Below are 22,498 nucleotides of genomic sequence, written 5' to 3'. Positions count from 1 at the left end.
ACATTTGAATCGGGGAGTGTTGCAGTCATATGCACAGTCTATAGGTGATAGCATGATTAAACTCCTGCTGTTTCCTGTCTTCATTGTGAATTATGCACACCGTTCATCTTGTGGCTAATCAACACGCACTGTATTCTTGCACATAGAAAGAACAAACAGCACAATGATGTGTATGCTGCATTAGTGTATTTTTATTTACATGGTCAAAGAGTGGCACAGGTTGTCTTACGTTTTTGCCTATTTTGAAGGGACACCAAGTGCATGTTACAAGTCTCCTAATATGCACAGCACAATGTTTACTGCAATAATTTTATTCATGTTCTTGAATAATAAACAAAATATTAAACTGAAAGCTCCTTTATAAGGTGCCTTCTGTGGGCTCGACAGGAGAGCAGTGAGGGCACCGATACTACTGTTGCAGAGCAGCCCTCTCGAGCTCTGCCACACACTCAAGAGCACGTGCCTGGCGCTCGCCTACTGCCACCAGGCGGTTGAGTGCCTCCAGCAGCAGAATGTTTTGCTGCAAAAGAAGTGTATTGGAATGAATCAGCCGCATAAAAACCATTAGTTACAAAGAAAAATGCTCGTTGCACTATTAGTACCAAGTGCCATTAACTGTGGAAGCCTTTAGTGTAGTATGCACAATAAAACAATGTGTCGGGACAACGTTGCTTTATTTTTCATAACTGGGGTTTTCTTTTTCAGAGCCAATTGTCATGTTGATTAGTGTGCCCGCAGCTGAGGTGCCCCCCACCTTCACGAGTCTCTACTGTCAGCACCACAAACCTATTTTTATTCGCTGCAAAACAAATGCTTCACCCTACAATCCCGTCTTATACGAGCTGATTGCATCCTATGCCTACAAACATCATATTTTTATCCCATTACGCAATTTTCTACCATACTCGGCTGTAGTTTTCTCTCCTTGACGTCCATTCTGTCACGCTTATGTAATTACCTGTTATGAATTGGCAACAAGTGATCGAATACGTGCATGGCCTGCCTGCCGATTCCATTTTTTTTCTTAGTCTCAACTAGCATATCTGTTGCCACGGTTTACTACGCCACTGTCTTCCTGCCTTAATGCTATCTCCAACAATTTCTTTTACATCGCTTTCTGCACAGTCCTTGACATCTCCAGTTTCTTTGTTAACCTCCAGGTTTATGTCCCATATTGCATAACCGGTAGAATGCAATGATTCTAAACTTTTTTCAAGGATATCGCTAACGTGGCGATCACGATTCGGTAATGCCTGCCATGTGCTGTTCAACCCGTGAAATTTTTGTATTAGTTTCCTGCTTTATATCAGTACCTGCTATTGATATTTCACCTGGATAAAGATACTCTTCCGTAAATTTTGCGGACTTGATGTCCCTCATGAATTTCTGTTATCTCGCGAAGTTAGTGAAGGTTACCTTCATCTTTTCCATATTTTCGCTGGCCCGCTTGCATGTAAAAGCACGAACACTCATTGGTTCTCACTGCCTTCTTTAAACTGCTGGACATTCAGTTCGTTACTACGAAAGTGACTTAATCCGTGCTCTCTTATTATGCTAAATATGAAACAGTAGAAATATACTTATCTGCAGTTTGTCGATGTCTCCTTCACTGTGTTGGTAGCGAGATCCATCGTCGGTACCACCTCCTTGTCGCATCGTAGCTATATATGCTGTCTTGCTTTTTTACACACTATGTAATGTTCGTGGCGCTCGCAGTCACGCAGAGTGGATGAACTCGCAGAAGCAGCACCGGACAAGTTGTTTCTTCAGCACGGCGCCGTGCGCGTTGCGATATGTAAAATCGCCGAAGCTATTGGCAGTCTTACGGGGTGCCCGGAAAGATTGCTGACGGAGGAACAGAACTATCCAAGAAATAGTGGTCATCGTCGAGCCTGATCACTACGTCGCGCACTGCAAGCTCGTTGTGAGTTTGTTTACACTGGGCCTCTTCGATGTTTAGCCGCCATGCTCGCCCGGTGAATGGATGTGATGACGCCACCACAGCGTTCCCTCGTGGTATAATGCGAAGCGTACTAAATTACAAATTAGTCTAATGCATATTCAGTGTACATGTTGTAAGCTTTAAAATGCTTCTATACCACGTTAAAGTAACTAATAATATTGAACTAAATGCATTTGTTTTATAACTTGCTTGTGCATGTAATGCACTCGGTGGAACGACAAACAAGTGAGAGAAGGCACGACCATGCACCGACGATATGATCACGTGAGCCCCAGTTTGTCGACCGCCCAGAAGGCAACGCCCAAGGAATGATAGCCAGCCAGAGTAAATCTAGATAAACCAATGAAACTGGAGGCTTGTCGAAAGATAAACTGTGTCTCGGTACCATTCGTGCTTTCATCTTGGGGTGTCGCCAGAGCTCGTGAAGATCCCGAGTTTCGCCAAACTCGGCGCATCCTGCACTACGTGAATGTGGCCCTGCAGGTGTGATTTGATACTTGCAGTGACCTAAGTTGAATAAAAATAAAAAGGTGTCTCTAAGAGCGGCGGATACCCGTTGACCCCTGGAGCACATACTCGGTGGCACACACCCAGCGGTCCCACGGATGCATACCCAGTAGGATGTTTTTTTATACATTTTTCATGGATCATCGGTGAAATGTTTTTTTTTGTTATCTTCCCTTGTCTACATGTATTAACACGCGAAAATGTTACCGTGCACATCATAATAACATTTCAAATGCAAATGCTGGTGCTCGACGGCTTCGCTTACCGCTGTGATCTCTGTTTGTGGGGTGCATTTGCATCGCAATTTGCACTGAATTGCTACTGTATATATTACCTGGCGCCACGAATGTGGCCTGACTCGCCCAAGTGGTGACCATTCTCAAAAACAGAAGCACGAAAACTCGTTTTCCGGTACGTGAGGCCTTAAAACCCGCAGTGCAAAATCAATGGAAGCACTGCGCTCGCCTTCGTCCCGTCGTCTGCTTCACATTCCGGTGCTAGGACTTCTGCCATTTGCGGCGCTGTTCGCAAGCACGTCGCTGACGCGCTTCTGACACCTTCCGACGGCCGCCCGGTGGTTATCGAAATCGAATAACTGTTCAAGGTTGAAATTCAGGATGAAAACAATGGGTGCCGATATAAGTGCGGTGTGGTTGAAGAGCAGAAACGTGAATGTATACAAATGCTCCTACGCCCGTTGTTGCGAAACATGAGTTCACACCAGCTTTGACAGCTTCCTTTTATTTTTTTTTAGTTTTGCCTTCCGCTTTTCGGTTTCTTCTTTTTTCTAGTGGGGGTCTGACCCTCCTCGCATACGGTGCACTACCACTGACAGGTAATCGCGCAGCACGCTACCAATGATCCCTTCCTGGTGATCATACGAAGATAATTTATGCATCCGTGGATAACACGGCAAGAGCAAAGAATATTATATGGCTTGCGCTCGATAAAGTAAAACGATACTTATTAGCTCCTTAGAAGGAGTTTAATGACCCTGTGTTGTGCTATTGCAAGTTATATTAGCTGTCTGCAGGCAAAGCGAGCATTTGGAGAGAAATTGTTTAGAACTAAAAAATCGTACCCTTTTATTTTTTGCATTAGAAAGTACCTAATAAACACATTTTTAATGCGAGAACTTTATAATATTTACCTCTGTTTGCTTGGCTTGAATTCGCGAAACCGAAGCGCAAGTTCGACATTTCCAGGTTGTATATCGATGCTTAATTTGGAATTGCAGTGTCTATAATCAGGTGCTCAGACTGGTCCCATGTTTCGCGATCGGCATCAGGTAGCCCGAAATGGACGAAGATATAACGGCGGGCCCTATCGTCTACGTCATCTATTCCTGTTTTTATACTGACTTTATTCGCTGCATCTCGTTCGGAAAGTACCTGCGTGGATTATTCTTTTGATGTTATCGCAGGAACGAAACAAATACAGACATCCAGGACTTTGTTGAACCAATTTTTTTTATAATTTCGAGCAATTACTCGTTTTGTGGCATCTTATTGTGAATTGTCCTATTTTCGAAAAGCACAGACGCCTATCCAGTGCTAATTTGATCAGGGGCTGCTAAAGCTTCCCACGTCGTTTGCCTCGTAATGGAACTCGTTGACGGGCCTGAATTCATTTCTATATCACAGCCAAGAATAAGAAGGTTTTGCACCTTGTGCGTACATTCACTTGCAATGGCAAAGAAGATCCGTGGGTGCTGTAGAACAAAAAGAGCAGCGTGGCGCGTAGGTTTAGGCAACAAGACGTGGGAGAAGGAGGGAGACAGACGTCTCCTTTCTTCGTCCGTAACTTTATTGCTCAGCTCTTAAGCGTGCGTTCCTATCTTTAGCGTTAGCGTAACCAAGCCAACGAGCACAGCGAAGGATTAAAGAGGGAATACGAAGTGCAGCGGAGTGTGAAAGACTGTGATAGCGAATAGAGGGCGAGGAGGAAAGCGGAGGAGGAGGGTGCATCGAAACCATGGGGCGGAAAGGGATTGAGGAGGGTATGGCGAAAGCATGAGAAGAAAAGTGTAGTGCCGCGCTGGACGGGCTCTGCGGCGATGAGCGCTACGAGACGACGTCAGAGTAGCGCGCCATCGTCTGTTCAGCGATCGGATGCGGAGAGCGTGTCTACCGATACGATATACGGAGACAAAGCGCTGTATGGGCGGAGGTCTGTCTGCGGCGGCTGCTGTGAATCGCGCGCACGCGTCACCTACGCGCTGCCTCTCGCGATCTCTCGATTGACGAGGCATCGGGCCACAGTTCGCTACGTTTGCCATGTTCCGCACGATATAGATTGTGCGGGCCAGCCAAGAATTGATTGATTAGTAGTGTTTATTGGCGCAAGGGCCATATGTGGCCAAATAGCGCCAAGTCGATGATCAGTGCTTCTCAATGGTATGTGAGTGTTAATTGCGAGGAGTAATAAAACACGGCTTTATAGTGGCCTAAAATATTCACTAAGAAGTGCAAAATATGCATGTGGTGCAATGAAGATGAAAAAGCACTTAAAATTTATTCGCTTTAAAGTGCGTAAAATAAGAGTATCTACATATTAAAAATTACAGTTATTGATCGTTTCTCCGATGACAGATGTTTCACGGGATAGGGATGATCAGTAATATATTTAGAATCTGTAGCACTAGTGCCTCAGCAAGGCCTTGAAAGCAAGGGCTGGGAGACACGTGCTCTAGAAAATCGTTTCATTGCAGCTACGACCTCCAGGTGGAGGCCGTGCTACAAGTAGCCTGGCCAAATCACTTGTAAGGTGTCCGTTTCAGTTAAATAGTTTAATACTGATTGAAAAGTAAAAAGGGGCTCATTGCCGAGAAAGAATGCTGGGTGTAATGGTGAGTGTTGGAGATAAGCAGAGGGAAAGTACTTTTTTCTTTCTGCATCTATTTCTGTGCATTCGATAAGAACATGGATAACTGTAAGCCTCTTGCCACATTTGGTACATGTCGGAGGTTCGCTTCCCGTCAAAAGGTAGGAGTGAGTGGCGTAAGTATGTCCTATTCTTAACCTACAGAGAAGCACTTCCTTATGTCTTGCTGTTCTTTCAAATATCCAGTTCCCTAATTTTGGTTTGATAACGTGTAGCTTATTCTCTACTGCATTATCCCATTGGTCCTGCCAGTGCTTCCTCAGTTTGTGGCGTAAGAATCGCTTAAGTTCTGTTGCTGCTATGGGTTTATTCGCATCCGTTTCATTAAAGATGACTGACGTTGCACTTTCGTCAGCAGCTACATTACCTTTTATACCCCTATGGCCAGGTACCCAACATAGGACTATGTTTTGGTTGTATGTTAAGGCTAAGCATAGTTCTGTGTATAGTTTATTAAAATAGGGTTCTTATGTTTTCGAAAACTCATTAAGGCCCTTACTACGCTTAATGAATCTGTGAAAATGATGGCCTTATTGACATTTCTTTGTCTGATATGTTTTACAGCTGAGAGTATCGCGTACGCCTCAGCCGTGAAAATACTTGTGTTAGGATTTAGAGAACCCGAGGTGCAAAAAAATGGCCCAAGAGCTGCATACGCGACACCAGCAGATGATCTGGAAGCATCTGTATAATATTCGGCACAGCAGTACTTCGCTTGGAGTTCGTAGAAGTGTGATCGTATGTGTGCCTCTGGTGCATGTTTTGTTATTTCGACAAACGAGATATCGCACTCCATGGTCTGCCATTCCCAAGGCGGTGGAAAGCGAGTGGGAGGCATTAGGATATTTGCTGGGAGATGGATGTCTGTTTCTTCTGAAATTGCTTCCAAGCGTAGGCTCAAAGGGGTTCTAATGCGTGGGCGGTTACTGTAAAGTGTGGCAGCGCGCAGGTCGCTAACGATGGAATGGCATGGATGTTCGGTGTCTGATTTTGCCTTTGTGTAGTTTGATAAACTTAGGAATGTTCTACGTAGATGTAAGGACCATTCATTGGACTCGACGTACAGACTTTCACTAGGGCTCGTTCTAAAGGCGCCTGTTGCCAGTCGTATACCGAGGTTGTGAACTGGGTCTAGAATCTTTAGCGCACTCTCAGTTGCGCAGTGATACACCACGGCTCCGTAGTCGAGGCGTTATTGTACGAGACTCTTGTATAAGCTAAGCAGACACTTCCTGTCACTGCCCCAGGTTGTTCGGGAAAGCAGCTTGAGGAGGCTCATGGTCTTCAGGCACTTTTCTTTAAGATATCTTAAGTGGGGAATGAAGTTGAGTTTTGTGTCGAGGATAACACCTAAGAATTTGTATTCAAGGCTGACAGTTAGTCTTTCTCCCTTAAGGTTAATATCTGGTTCTGGAAGTACACCTCTCTTGTTTGAGAACAGGACACATGTGCTTTTTTGGGGGTTCAATCTAAAACCATTCTCATCCGCCCACTTTGAGAATCTATTCAAGCCAAGCTGTAGCTGTCTCTCGCAAATGCTGAGGTTCCACGACCTGAACCCTATCTGAACATCGTCCACATAGACTGAGTAGAAGAGCGTGCGAGGTAATATGGTATGTAGGGAGTTCATTTTAACAATAAATAGTGTACAGCTCAGTACTCCACCCTGCGGTACACCTGTCTCCTGTACGAATGGTCGAGATTGCACGTTGCCAACTCTTACACGAAATGTCCTGTCAGAGAGATAGCTTTCAGTTATTCTCAGCAAGTTGCCGCGAATACCCATTGCAGAAAGATCACGAAGGATCCCGAAGCGCCACGTAGTATCATACGCCTTCTCCATGTCAAGTAATACTGATAATACAAGCTGTTTGTGGACAAAGGCATCCCTGATGTACATTTCCATGCGCACAAGCTGATCTGTCGTCGATCTGCCTTCTCTGAAACCACATTGATATGGGTCTAATTTCTTGTTTATTTCTAGATAGTGGACCAGGCGACTGTTTACTATCTTCTCAAAAACTTTGCATAAGCAGCTCGTCAATGCTATAGGCCTATAACTATTTGCCAAAGTAGGGTCCTTACCCTGTTTCAAAATAGGAATTATGATGGCCTCTTTCCAAGCAGAGGGAATGTGGCCGGAAGACCATATAGAATTGTAGAGGCAAAGAAAGGTTTTTTGTGATTCAGATGGCAGGTGTTTTAGCATTTCATATAGGATGCGGTCAGAACCTGGGGCAGATTTGTTGCAGCTATTTAGTGCTGCCTGAAGTTCCGCCATAGAAAAAGGTCTATTGTATGCCTCGCATTTTGTGCTTTTCCGTTCTAATGGTTGTCTTTCTATTTGCCTTTTGTATCTTTGGAATGTTTCAGAGTAGTGCGACGAGCTGGAAATCTGTTCGAAATGTGCGCCAAGAAAGTTCGCCTGATCTTCCATGCTGTCGCCTTGAGTATTTACCAGAAGGAGCGAGTAAGGCTGTCGACCGTTTATTCTCTTCACTCTATTCCAAACCTTTGTTTCATCAGTGTATGAGTTAATGCCCGATATATACTTTCTCCAACTTTCTCTTCTAGCTTGTCGCCGCGTTCGCCGACCCTGGGATTTGACCTGTTTGAAATTGACAAGATTTTCTGCCGTCGGAGAATCCCGAAGTAAAGCCCACGCCTTGTTCTGTTTCTTACGCGCTATTCGACAGTCATCGTTCCACCACGGAAGACGGTGTTTTGTGGACCATCCCCTTGTTACAGGGATACATTTGGAGGAGGCGTCAAGGAGAAAAGCCGTAAAATATTTAACCGCTTCTATGCTTAAAGCACACATGTCGTCCCCGGATAAAGAAGCAAGTTTCTGAAATTTTTCCCAATCAGCTGAGTCAGTTCTCCAGCGAGGTAATTGTGGAAGGTATTCATTAGCTATTGGTGTGCTTAGAACTACAGGGAAATGATCACTCCCGTATGGGTTTTTAATAACTTTCCATTTAAGGTAAGGTAGAAGGGTAGGAGATGCAATGCTAAGATCTATTGAGGAGTATGTTTTGTTTGCTATGTTATAATACGTGGGCTCCTTCTCATTCAAAAGACATGCGCCTGAAGAAAAAAGGAACTGTTCAATCAAGCGACCTCTCGCGTCACAGCGCGAGTCGCCCCATAGGTTGCTGTGCGCATTTAAATCTCCAAGCACAAGATATGGCTCAGGCAGCTGATCTATTAATGTTTGGAATTCTTGTTTGTGAAGCTGAAAATGCGGCGGTATATACAGGGAACAGATGGTTATCAGTTTACTTAAAAGTACAGCTCGAATGGCCACTGCCTCAAGGGGCGTTTGTAGCTGTAAGTGTTGACAGGCTATAGATTTGTCTGCTATGATGGCTACACCGCCTGATGATGCGAGAGCATCATCGCGATCCTTCCGAAAAATAACATAGTGACGAAGGAAGTGTTTATGTTTAGATTTCAAGTGAGTCTCTTGGACACACACCACTTTTGGAGTTAGTTCATTAAGGATTTCTTGGATATCATCGAGGTTGCAAAGCAGGCCTCTGATATTCCACTTAGTGTATTCATATTAAAATAAATGTTGTGCTATGTGTCGAAGAGAATGTACATCTTTTAGGTTACAGAGCCCTTTTGGGGTCCTGTAATTGGAATTTTGTCTTTCCTGGAGCGGTCGAGAAAATCGCGCCGCTCCTTAGGCGTCAGCTGCGCCTTCTGACTGGGTGTTGTGTCCATGGCCTCTTGAGAGGCACTGGACACGTGCTCTTGCGAGCGGTGTGTTTTCCGTGGAGGCCTTGTCTCGGAAGACAAGGCCTTGGAGCCCACCGTGCTGGTGGTTGACGGGCTTGTGTTGACCTCTGAGCTGTGCTGACTGGTGCCAGCACTAGCAGGGGCCTCCGCTGGGGTCAAATTCGGGAGAGGTAGGGCAGCCTTCGCTGCTCCCACCGTGGGGGCGGGTGGCGTTGCCACACGCTCGCTATGCGTCGCGCTGGCGTCCGCCAAGTGCCGTTGTGGTACTGCCCCCCGACGTACCACTTCGGCGAAAGATGTGCTCTGTGCAAATATTGGTGCAATGCGTTGTCGTGCTTCTCTGAAAGTTATGTTTTCTTTTACCTTTATCGTAATTATTTCTTTTTCTTTTTTCCAGACCGCGCATAATCGAGAATATGCAGGGTGGCCACCGTTACAATTGCTACAATGGGGCTCAGCCTTACAGTCATCTGCGGAGTGATCATTGATGCCGCATTTTGCACATGTTAGCCGCCCTCGGCAGCTCTGGGAAGCGTGGCCAAACCTCTGGCATTTAAAACAGCGTCGTGGGTTGGGGATATACGGTCGTACTCTGATTTTGATGTATCCAGTTTCTATTGTCTCTGGTAACGTGCTAGAGCCAAAGGTAACTATGAGGTGTTTAGTTGGCAGCTCCTTATTGTCCCGTCTGATCTTTATTCTTTGTACGTTTATTACATTTTCATCCTTCCATCCTTCCAGGAGTTCTTCTTCGGTCAAATCCATCAAGTCAATGTCAGAAATTACGCCTTTGGCCGTATTCATGGTTCGGTGTGCTGTTACACTGACGGGGATGTCTCCAAGTTGTACAAGGTTCGTTAGCTTGTCGTGTTGTGCTTTGTCTTTCAATTCGAGTAACAAGTCGCCACTGGCCAGCTTGGTGATTTTATAGCCGCCTCCAATGGTCTCTGTGAGATACTTCGCCACAATGAATGGTGAAATCGTTCTTGCCTTCTTGTCAGGTTTTTCACTGTGCACAACGTGAAATTTCGGGAAAGTCTGAGTGGGTTTTAGAGAAAACTGAAATGTAGCATCGGTGCGCCCCCTTTTAGAGGGACGATCGGTTGAAAAAGGGTTGGAAGTTCCCATGAAATATGTTTAGTATTCAGCGACGATATAAGTCACCCACCACCGAGCCCAACAAGGGCACAAGGCTGGGTATGTGGTGAAACAAGCCCTGCCATGCCAACTGTACGTCGTCGCTATAACCACATATGTTATAACCAAGGTAGGTCATACCACACCAGGTTAACCCTCGCCGCCAGGAATGTTGGAAGTTATCAGAAGAAAAACAAGACAGGAAAGACTAAAAGGGAGAGGGAAAGACGAAGATGTGCGAAGAGAGAGACAGGAAAAGGCGACTGCCGATTTCCTCCAGGCGGGTCAGCCTGGAGGTGCCGTCTACGTGAAGCCGAGGTCAAAGGGGTGTGTTGCCGCCGCCGAGGGGCCGTAAAGGTCCAAACACCCGGCATTGGCTCAACCCCCATGATCCCCTTTTCCCCGGACACGGCTAAGCCGCGCACGGCTACACGCGGGAGGGTCCAACCCTCGTGTGCTCGGGTACGTGGTGTCGCAGCACACCAAACGCCTGCTGACGCAGACGCCCCTGCGGGGGCCAGCCAAGAAATCGCTATATGAAAACTCGTATAGATTTCGCATTAGGCAGTATCATAATTGTCAGTGAATTTCTTACTCCAGAAGGAAATAGTATAACCTTTGCCGAATCCGAAGGCAGTATAATGTCTCGCAGCAGCTTCATAGCGTTTCGCTACACTGTAAACGGAAATGAGCCGAAAAGGGCATTTTAAGGGATGTGACCCCCAGGAGACTACGTGCCTGAAAACCGTGCTCCCTTACAGTGGTGCAGAAATGTTCAGCGTCCTCCATTTCGCTCCCTCGCCAAATGGGGATGAAAGAAGGAGAACGAACCTCAATTCTACATCCCTTTTTAAGAGGGAGTTTAGAAGATAGAGGCCTCCCTTTAGCGTAAACGGAGTTCTCTGTTTCTTATTTTTATGCGTTATTTTATTTTATTATACACATCTGTGAGAAGGAGACGAGAAAGGAGGGATATATTGTCCAAGTGGTTCTTTTTCTTTATTTTTATTTCTGCAAATTTATACAGTTCCAGTGTGCAAGCCAGCTTATTTAGGGTGATATAATCGACGATTTGTTCACCTCGTCGATCACAATGTCCTGTCGCGCTTCCAGAACCCCCGGTCGGCACCTGACGACCTGACTTCGGAAGCGGGACCATGCAAAAACTTCGACGGCTTCGGCCGCAGAATGTCCTCGCTTCTGTTCGTTTTCCCATCAACTAAAAGTGAAACTGAAGGCAAAGCCCGCGAAGCGCCACTGTCGTCGGCGCTGGTGACGGCACCTGTTTTTCTTTTTAGCTCTGCGTGTGTGTCTATGTGCGTTCTTACGCGACAATTACGGCGACCGTCGGAGAGTGTTTCGTGTAATGTGGAACCTCACAAGAAAACTACCTGCCCCACTTCGCAGCACCGCGGTGATTGGCCACCGCGTAGTCATCGCCTTGTGATCTGTGTACTACAATACACTTTTGTGGTTCGCGCGGCCGTGCTCGGGCATTCCCTACAACGCCACGATATGAAAGCGGCTAGTGAAACCTCACCCACAGTCCTCACAAAATCGGAGCGCGTGCGGTGTCGACTGCTTTGGAAACGGCGCGTTTCGGATTACCGCTTGCCCAGTTGCCTCATGTTTCACGCGGCCTTATATATTCAGCTGCGGTCGTGAGTACGGCGCGGACCCATTGCGTAATGCACATAATGCTCACACCTTTTCTGTTGCGGTGTTGAGACCCGTCGGTCCGCTCAAGAAAACCCAAGGCGCTAGTGCCGCACAGAAAAAGACTTTTTTTTTTCAGTTTCCCGCGTTTTACGTGCCGGAACCACGATCTGATTACGAGGCACGCCGCATGCAGTTGTGGACTTCGGATTAATATTGACCTCCTGTGGTACATTACCATGCGCAGTTATTTAATGCACGGCACGCGGGTGCTCTTGCCACCGCATCAAAGTGCGACGGCCGTGGCCAGGATTTGATCCTGTGACCTCGTGCTTAATACTAAGCACAATGCCAAGGACACTTATAGCAACCACGGCGGGTCAAAGAGTGTTGTATTTTCGTCATGAGGTGTGTTTCATAACCATTCCCTAAGTGTCGATATAGGTTGTGACAGCGATTTGTGTCACAGCAAAATTGTTTTTAAGTCGGCAAATTACTGTTATGCAGCATAAACAATGCGAACAGCCAGCCGGTTTCTGTGTTAAACGGAGGCATGCAGTGTGTGCAAACAATTATGTTCATTTTATCACTTTCGTGAAATAAGCTTAAAACTGCATGCATTTTCACTGGGAAATCCGTACCAGCACTTTCTTGTACCAAATTGTCTATGCACAAAAGTTTGTGCATTAGAAGTAAATTTCAGACAGTTACAGCATAGAATTTATTTTTCTGTATGCAGACACCAACTGCGTTTTCATAGTCATATGTTGCACGTTTGACCAGTGCTGAAAAGAATAAATGGAATAAATTCAAAGAAGCCTGCGCATTTCTCTGCTTGGTCAGGCTTTGATGTATTTTAGTAACATGTTCTTGTGCAGGTGTCGTGTGAATGCATACTTGGACTTTAGTTACGTTTCACTGCATTAAAAGAAAGCACCTAGCCAATCTCAATTATTTTTCTTTTTTATTGGCCTTGGTGTCCACATACCTGAATGTATACTGATTTTTGTACCAAGACAACGGTAGGGCATCACACATGCCAGAAACATTAAAACAAAGAACAAGGAATGTGGCACATATGATCCACAGAGTGAGAAAACAACAAAGAGGCTTCAAAGAAACGGAGGCATTCAGACTTGTGCAAGCATTCATTATTAGCTGGGTGACCTATAGCCTCCCCTTTCAAAAACTAAATAAGGCTGAAATGTCTAAAGCAAGCTCCGTCATCAGGGCTGTTAGGATTCCCAAAAACACAAGCGCCAAAAATCTGGAGGCTCTTGGTATTCACAACACATATGAAGAACATGCCCCAGCAGTGGTCACGCCTCAGACAGAACGTCTGAATTCGATAAAAGAAGAAAAGGCCCTATTGCAAAATGTGGGATATCCCCTGAGATCGCAGTATGGCTGGGAAAAAACAGTTTCGCTACCCAGACAAGAGAGAAAATTCTAGTTTCACCAATCGCAAAGAATATGAGCACGGAACACCACCAAAGCACAAAAGCGCAATCGAAGGCTTTACAAAAGAAATATGAAAGAAATCCTGACATATACTACACAGATGCATGTAGAGTGGCAACAGACAAATTCACAATAGTGCCCTTCAATCGGTTCACAGTGATAACAACCTCCATTCGGAACCCTTCAACCTGTACCGTGGATGCAGCAGCCATAGCACTGGCCTTTCGATATGCAGAAGCAAAAGAAACAATCTGCATTGGTCATGATGTATTCTAAGGCAGCATGCTGTTTGTTAATGACGGGTACCGTCCCATACAAAATTCACAGAATTGCACCAGGTGGTAATTTGGTGCCCGGCGCATTCTGGACTCGAGGGAAATGAGAGGGCAGACCGGATTGCTCGGGCAATAAGCATCCGAGCACTAGTCGGTCATTTCAAGGAACCCCCCCATTGACCCACACCACACCTTCGAAAACCAGGAAAAAGAGACAAAAATACAGCAGCCCGCACCCCAACCTTATGGGAGCATAGGCCAGGGATTGGCGCTGTGTACAGACTAACACATATCTACACCTACAAATACTTAGCAAGATACACCCTGAATTCTATGAAAGTACATGTTCTTGGTGCGGGGAGCTGCCAACTCTTGCCCACGTAACATGAATGTATAAACTACAGCCTCCAAATTCCAATTCGCCCCTTACGGCGCAAGTTCCAAGTAACAGACAGTGGGATGTTTAGCTTGCTAGTGAAGATGCAGAGAGCCAGAGAGCTCTTCTCGATCAATCCCAGCAAACCACAGAGACCAGTGGAGCCCTGAGCTGAGGGACGCACCGACCGCCCAAACCACTAAGCTAAATAAAGTTTATACTACTAGTACTTGCCCTTAGTGCTATCAGCCATCAAGTTTACGTGCAATTACAAATGAGCCACATGTCACTTGATTCACTCAGTTTCCATCCAGAAAATGCACTCTTTGTCGGAGGACATGCATGATTGATTGTGTATGTGCAACATTTTGTTGCCACAGAGGGGCATGTAATATGGAAACCGACGTAAACATTGATACACTCTGCAGCAACCTGTTCTGAATTGAACTTTTAAAAATAAAGAGCGATTTCAGTAAATGACAACATGTGTTTGTTTTTTATCTCGCTGAGTAGTGTGCTACCGTCTGGGTTTTATTTTTTATACCACATGGTAGAGGTGTGTGGCTGTCATTGTATTGCTTTCAAGCTTCTGCAATAGGAGTGCTTCTGGCACCTGGGACAAATTCTCAAAGCAAATATATTTCAGGTAATTGTGAATTCTAGTCAAACATGATACACATATTGCTGCATTTGTCTTGGAAAATTTATTCAAGAAAGCAGCTTTTATAACTTCAGTAAGTTATTCATTGTGGCCCATTCCGCTGACCCTTTTCAAGACTAACCATTAATTTTGCAGCAGTGGCATTCTGTGATTCTAGTATTCAGTGTGTATACTGCTTCTTTTCAGGTATTTTAACATCATACAAGTCTGCATTCCTAAGAACTTAAACAGCCAGTGGCCACATTGCAAAGACAGGGATCTGAGTGTCAAGAAAAAAATCAATTGAAGGTAGCAAGAAGTACTCACAAGCAAATGTTTATTGTCAGAGGGATGCAAGAATAATACAGCCCATGCAGGGGGTGCATGAAAGCCAGATAATAGCCGCAAATACAAAGCCTACTCATATGTCACAGCCATTTTAATCAAAAATGGCATTTAACTCCAGTCTACGCAAATGAAGCCTTGCTACTTATGTCAATTTACTAGCATTACCGCCCAGTACTGCTGTGCTCCTGAATGGTGGCTCACATTTGCAGGCAGCAATAGGTGCAGCGACATCCATCATTCGTGCATCACTCATTTTGGACAATACACACCTTGCTGCAAGGAAAAGGAGCCACAATATAGCTTTCTAACAATTCTTGGCAATTCGTTTGAGAGAGGCGTTTCCAACCACACCAGATTAGACCAGCATTGCCTTGCAGCATGCTTGACACCGGGAACGGAACTTCTTGCCCCCGAACACAAAATTTCTGTTTACCTGGCATAAGACGATGTGCAGACAATGCTCACCTGCCCCCTGCCCTCCTCGCCCCCCCCCCCAACACACGCACAAAAATATTCCTGGCTACGGCACTAGTCCTTGTTACAAGAAATAGAAGTACAGATCCTTGGTCTCGATGTTCGCCAATCTGGAACATGATAAAATTGGCTAGGCAAAGTAAAGAAGACACCAATGTCAACCTTCCAGCTGATATGAAGGATTGCTTCAAAATATGGAGGGGCATGTACCGATGTAGCCAGTGATGTTGTTTGGTCTGTACTCGAGCCACGTATTATTTATCAGGCTGTTTTACTGGCTCTCACCGAAGCAGAGGGACCAGATTGAGGTCATGATTCAGTACGTGATGAGGGCAATAGCTGCTCTCCCTCTGTTCGCTCAAGAACACGCCCAGGTGAACACCATGGTAGCGTTGCTAATTCAATGTGAATGAGCATGTGAATTAAAGACGTTGCATGTTGCAGTTACTTCTGATTGCTTGGGTGCAAGAACAGACTTAAGGCTGTAGCACGGCTAACACAGATGTTCCTTTGGACCAATGTATTTTGTACAGACGCTGCTATTACAGGAGATGGAAGCATAGTATGAACCAGCCTTAAGTACTTCCCTCTTTATAAAGATAAGGAATATACAATGGATGTCTGCAACTCTACTTGAGCTTCATACCATACATGACAAGAGTCTGCAGAACAGGGCTGGTACACGGTAAAGTCACACATGACACCAATGAGGCAGCCTCATTTTTATCAAACATCGCCTAAATACAGACACATACCAAGTCCTTGAGTGCCATTTAACAGGTGAAGCAAGAGAGTAAAGCAATATAGCTTTTTCAAAAGGTACACAAGCTTCAGAACTACTCACTTTTAATGCTTGCTTACACTAGGTACAGGGACACTCTTCTGGCCTTTTCAATGCCATGGCAGATAACAAACACAACAACATCAAGAAGATGTATCCACCCGCACCTCTTGTGCCAGGCTCCCTTACCGTCTTTCTACCCCGGAAGGTTTGCTGTGATGCGACACGTGCTTTTATGCTCAAATTCGACAGCCTTTGCTGCATCAATTTTGCCAGCACTGTAAAGGACACAGTATTCTTAACTACAATTTATCATCAGGCAATATGTAATTTCAATAATGTGAGCACAGGCATTTTGACTCACTTATTATGAATGGAAAGAAATGTCACTGCTGCCTGAATGAAGAGAGTAATCTTCTGCAGTTGTAGAGAGTCAGTGTAGCTTCATGCAATACTGTTTCACAGCAAGTTTGTACAAAGGATCATTACAGGCAGGGAATTATAGGCCTAATTGTGCTTTTCACTTGCTCTGAATGTGATCTTAAACAAAGCATTGTGTGTAAAAAGGACAAATGTTCTTTGAAATGGAGCATCTATCAGCAAGTAGAATTTTGCCTTTTGAGATTAAATTGCCAATGTATCTCTATAAGTCATGCCTCTAATGACGCGCGTGGCGTTTAGGAAGGTAATTTTTTTTTAACCAGGGAGGAGCATACGGAAAAAAACTTTAGTGAGAAAAGGATCTCCAAGGTTGCCAGCCACCCGGCCATTATGTGCGGAGAGGCATAGCCTTTCCACTGCTGCCCGGGCCCACTGGATAGCCCATAGTTGGTTGTGTAGTTCCGAGCTAGTCAGAGCGCTTAGCCATCGCTCCTCGAGAAGGCCCAGTTCTATCTTGTCCTCTACATATATTGATCTGATCTGTGTGCACTTCCATAAGGTGTGTGCCATGTCTGCGTGTTCGTGCTTGCAGAGCTTGCGGCTCGCGTCTGGGTATTGTGCTGAATTTACTCTGTTTACATGTACTGGGTTTCGGAACGTTCTGGTTTGCAACCTTCTCCAATCTGTTTCGTGAGACCTGTCGAGTTGTTTGCGGGTTTGTGGGTATGTTTTCTCTTTGTTTCGTATAGTGTGTCAGTATGTCGTGGTACCTGACCGGTCTGTCTCTGTTGTCTCGTATTGCTACTTTGTTGTCGTCGCCTCCCCGCAGTCCTTTCTCTTTCCCCGGGGGTTGCGGGGTGTTGGGCCCTCACTCTCCGAGCCGCAGTGTGTTAGTTCTCGAGCCTTCTCGTGAGGTTGGGAGAGCCATTCATGGTTACTTCTCCCATGTGTGCCGGGATCCATTTGAGGTATTTGGGTCATGTCAGAGAAACACAAATGTATTGTTCCAATATGATACAGTGTTACTCCGCTGTCAGAAAGGTGACTCAGAAGAGCTCTCTAACTCCATTAACTAAATTTTTAGAGGTGATTACAATGGACGATTCCCCTGTTACTCTGGTATTGCTAATCTGGTGCTTATGGTCGGTGATATACACAGCATACCAGTCTTGGAGCTCAACTTTCAAGAGCCAAGAGGCATGTCATGGGTGATTAAATCATGGATTTTCTCAGACAGGTGGAATTGTCACATTAAAACTGTCTACAAGCATTTCATCATCAGTACAGCTGTGAAAAGGTGGTAGTTTTGTGTAGTATAGCTGCCAAAATGCCTGACCAGTGGCGTTCTTTGTTGAGCCGGCCATTATTCAGGCCTCCCCACTAGCTAAATTGTGTACACCACAGGTAGTATGTCCTCCGTGCTGGGTTACGAGTTTATTAGGCTTTTTTTAAGAAACAATTTATTTATTCTTTATTTTTGCTGTCATTTTGGTGGCCTGTCTATATTATGTTCATTATTATGGCCTTCAATGTTTAAAATTGTAATATCCCATATAATCCACCGTGATTACTCGTAAAAGAGAAATCAATACAGAACAAAAAGTAGATGTGGGCAAATGTATGTGCATTGACTTGAACAGTCACCTGCGAAGGCTTAAAGTCAGGTTGCTCAATGGATTGAATAATCTCAGTTGGAAAACAGCACTGAGTGTTTTCATATGCCTCTCACTCATCCAGTATACGTAAATGCATGCCTGTAACCAAGACACTTTCAGACTTTAGTACAATAAGTTAATATGTTGTGTAACACTGTTCAGTTGAGACTGTTATTAAAATGAGCAAGCTAGAGACAACTATTGCAGTGTTTAATGCAGTGTTTATAATTTGTGGTAAGTGCAGCATGATATTACAAAAGAATATAAATAATGCTCATCTCAATGTTTCTATCTATGCCTTTCATTCATCTCTTCGTCTCTCTGAAATTAAGCAGCAGGGCATGACACAAGCACTGCTGCTTACGTTTATAATGGAGACATCAGTGGGTTTCAGACAGAGCCAACTCCTGTCCCTTATGCACATATGTTTTGCACATATGCAATATGCACGGTACTGTACATATATGCCGCGCTCATCATTCATCCACACGGTAATAGGAAGTTCGTTTATAGTTGTGTGCGAGAAAATTACTGAACATCATTTCATCGGCATGTCGTCGGCGAGCAATATATATCTCATGGGAGCCTCTAACTGTACGTGCCAATTCGACCGAGTCACACATACATACTGTACGATTCGGCAAACATGAACCTATCTTCAGGGCCAGTATATCACATGGATTCCTTTCTCGGGGTTACCGTTATTATTATTACCTACCGTCCATATAAGTGACCTATCGGTGATAGCGTACGCGCAGCACCGCAAGGAAAAGCCCTAGCGAGTACGGCACCTCGATCCGGCCTGCCTGCTCTATCGCCGACGACGTCGCAGGAAAATATATATATATTGGCTTTAAGCATAACCTTCGGAATAAAGTGATCGCAATCGCACCTACTGTGTAACACAATCAGAAAAACAAAGCGAATGCCAATTAACAGAGCTGCGATATACGGAAGCGGCCGACGTTTCACGTACCGTCAACACGCTAACCTAATTGTTGACAAAACATGATCTTACTACTAACGCTGGCCAGACAGACAGCGTTGTCGGCCGCATATGCCAAACTCGGTCCGAGGACGCTCGGGGCGGGCAAGCAATTGCTGACTCGTGCCTGAGTCGGGCTTGGACCTAGGAGCGTCTGGCTGGGGAACTGGCGACAGCCGGGAAGTCAGCGAGTCGCTGAAAGCTCTTGCGCGAGCGAAAAGCAAGCGAAATTAAAATATGTTCATTTCGACTACAAATTTACAATATCCACCATTGCGATCGGGCAGCGCGAAGCATTGGGCCGCGCAACTGCTACGCAGTTAATCTAAGAACCCTCGGGCTAATCACAGGTCATATATCGAACCCCGCGTAGTAAGAATGGGCTATTTTCCCATGCCCTTCACCTGCGGGGTTCCCTCACGCAGCGAGCATACCATCAAAAAGTCCATCTATTATTGCCCGGCCGGCATCGCGCACGGCGGACGTGAGGCGGCACACAACGACGGAAGCTTTGCCCAAGCCGGATTAGCAAACGGCAAGAAACTGCCGTATTGTAATAAGTCGTGGTTATCAGTGCGTGAAATGACAAGGAATAGCTCGATCATAACCTACGCTTATCCATACCGGCCTAGTCGCTGTGGTCGCGGATATGACAGATAGCGTTACAGAAAAGTGTTCACAAACCATTAACAGCTCTGCTCGTGTATTTAATAACATTTTCTTCTCATCGTACCTTTGCGCTAGCTGTTACCAAAACTAAGATAAATCCTAACCAATTCGCCCACCTTGCAGTCTTGCTGACATAAAATGACTGGTGAAACTTATTTTAAGGCATGAACATATATCGTATTCACGTGTGCATATATTGATTGTTTACTTCAGCATAAAAAAAAGGATGCTCCATCTGTATAATTTCACATAATTACATTTTCCTTCCTTTCTTTCCTTTTTTTTACTGTTGTGGTGCGTTGAGTACAATATATACAAATAAAATATTTATGTCACTTTTCCACTACTCCATCACTTAGGAACAGCAAACCAGCAATCAGGATGACAGATATATTAATTTTCTTATTATTTTTAAAATTTGTATTCAGTATGAGACAGCTCACACTTAGCTTGCTTGGTTTTTAACAAGCTCTTGGTCAACGACGACACGTATGTTTGGGACTCTGAAGTAAACTGTGCAGTGCATCTGTCTCAGCATTCTTTGGAATGACAAGCGAAACCTTCATCTTCTGCAAGTGTGGAAACTGACAGCTTATGCAACCACACACCCATAATACTTCTACAAACCTGTCATTCTTATACACAAACGGTTGAAGTATGATGTCAAAATATATGTCACTTTCATCACTCATTGATTCATGCGCGACATCTATTCTTGTACTAACGAAGACGTGGCTAAACGATACCATCTCCAATAACATTTTTCTTTCCACATCTGCATACAACACTTTTTGTTGTGAATGATGCAACTTCATAGAAGGTGGCATGCTCATAGCCTTACAAAAATTATTTCTTGCAGTTCCAACTGGCATTCGTTCATTCCTAGAGCACATTTTCATTTCACTTCAATGCTCAAGCAGAATGTTATCATAAGCGCATACTACTGCCCTCCGGATGTAAATTAAGCATTTTCAAGCGAGTTTCAAAACATTCTAAATGAAGTGCGTATGCTATTTTGGCATTCTACTCTGATCATTTATGGCAGTTTTAATTTCTTCGTTATTAACTGGACAGCAGAATCTGTCGCAGCTGCTCATGCTCAATAGCATGTTGTCCTTCATTCCTGTCTACGCTTCACGTTACCTCAACACATTACTCTCCCACCCTGTTCATCATGTACATTAGCCAATATTCTAGATCTCATCAGAGGTAGAAAAATTAACATTCAAATATGCAAAGCCATCAAAATCGCCCTGGGCCTACCATCTACGGCTTCGACTACGAGACTTCTCAAGATGGGCGTACACAACCCTTGGCAAGAATTAGCTGAAGCTCATAAAGCCAGTCAGTTAGAATGACTTAAGCTCACGCCCACCGGGAAATCAGTGCTGCAACGGCTGAGCGGTGGTGAAACCTTTATAGCCACCACGGACCAAAAAGAAAGAATTCCTTCAAACGTCCGCGAATCCCTGTGCATAGCGCCAATTCCATGCAACGTGCACCCCACGTACCACAATGAAAGAAGTCAAGCCCGAATGGATACTCTACGGCGAAGACACAGGCTAGATCCGGACGCCAGATACACCGACGCAGCCAAATACCCGCAAAGAAACGCTTACGCCCTGAGCGTCGTAGATTCTCAGGGCAAAGAGCTAGCGTCTGCCACAGTCCGTGCACAAAACCTCGAGACTGCAGAAGAGATGGCGATTGCCCTAGCAACTACCACATGCATGGACGCAGCTGTCATTTTTTCTGATTCTGAAGCAGCTGTCAGAAACTACGTTAAGGGTCATGTGTCGACAGAAGCAGTAAAGATATTGAAGCACGACAGCACTCCGATCCCCTACACCTGCGTGACCTGGGTTCCTGGGCATTACGGGCTGGAGGGGAACGAAGCAGCACATGCCGCGGCCCGAGGCCACACCTGCCGGGCCAACCCTTCCTGCTCTCAAGATGCCCGGTCTGCGTCAGCAGGGGCAGAGACCGTACCCGTCACCTACTCAGCGATCCTTCAACACTGCAGGCTGGAATGCAGGGTGTACCCACCACCTCACCCAAAGCTCACCAAAGAAGAAAGTACCACACTCGGAAGACTACAGGGTAACACTTACACTCACGGAATACTCATGCACAGACTATGCCCAATGCGACAAGGATACCACTGCCCAATGTGCGGCTTACCAGACACCTTGGCGCACCTGATCCTCGAGTGTCCATGGCATCTAGATACAGACACATCGCCTTCGCCGAGAGAATATAACGCCAGACAAGAAAGCGAAGACCTCATTGAAACGTGGGAGGCCAAGCTCGTCCCCGAGGGCCTGGAACAACGACACCTCGTCGCCATGGCTAAGTAGGCAGCGAAGGCCAGAGGGTTCCTGGAATGAGGAGACCTCCCACCTAGAGTAGAACTGGGGTTTAACCCGGGATTCTGTTTCGAAAATAAATGTTTATTCCTCCTTCTCATCTGTTCTGTTCCGGCATTACTCTCCTGGACGGGCTGTCTGATCATGCAGTTATAGTAGGTCTACTTAACTTCTCTTTAACAAAAAAGAAAACATGG

This window comes from Dermacentor andersoni, chromosome 5 (assembly GCF_023375885.2).
Source record: "Dermacentor andersoni chromosome 5, qqDerAnde1_hic_scaffold, whole genome shotgun sequence".
NCBI lineage: Eukaryota > Metazoa > Arthropoda > Arachnida > Ixodida > Ixodidae > Dermacentor > Dermacentor andersoni.
Note: the sequence above shows the minus strand (reverse complement) of the source record.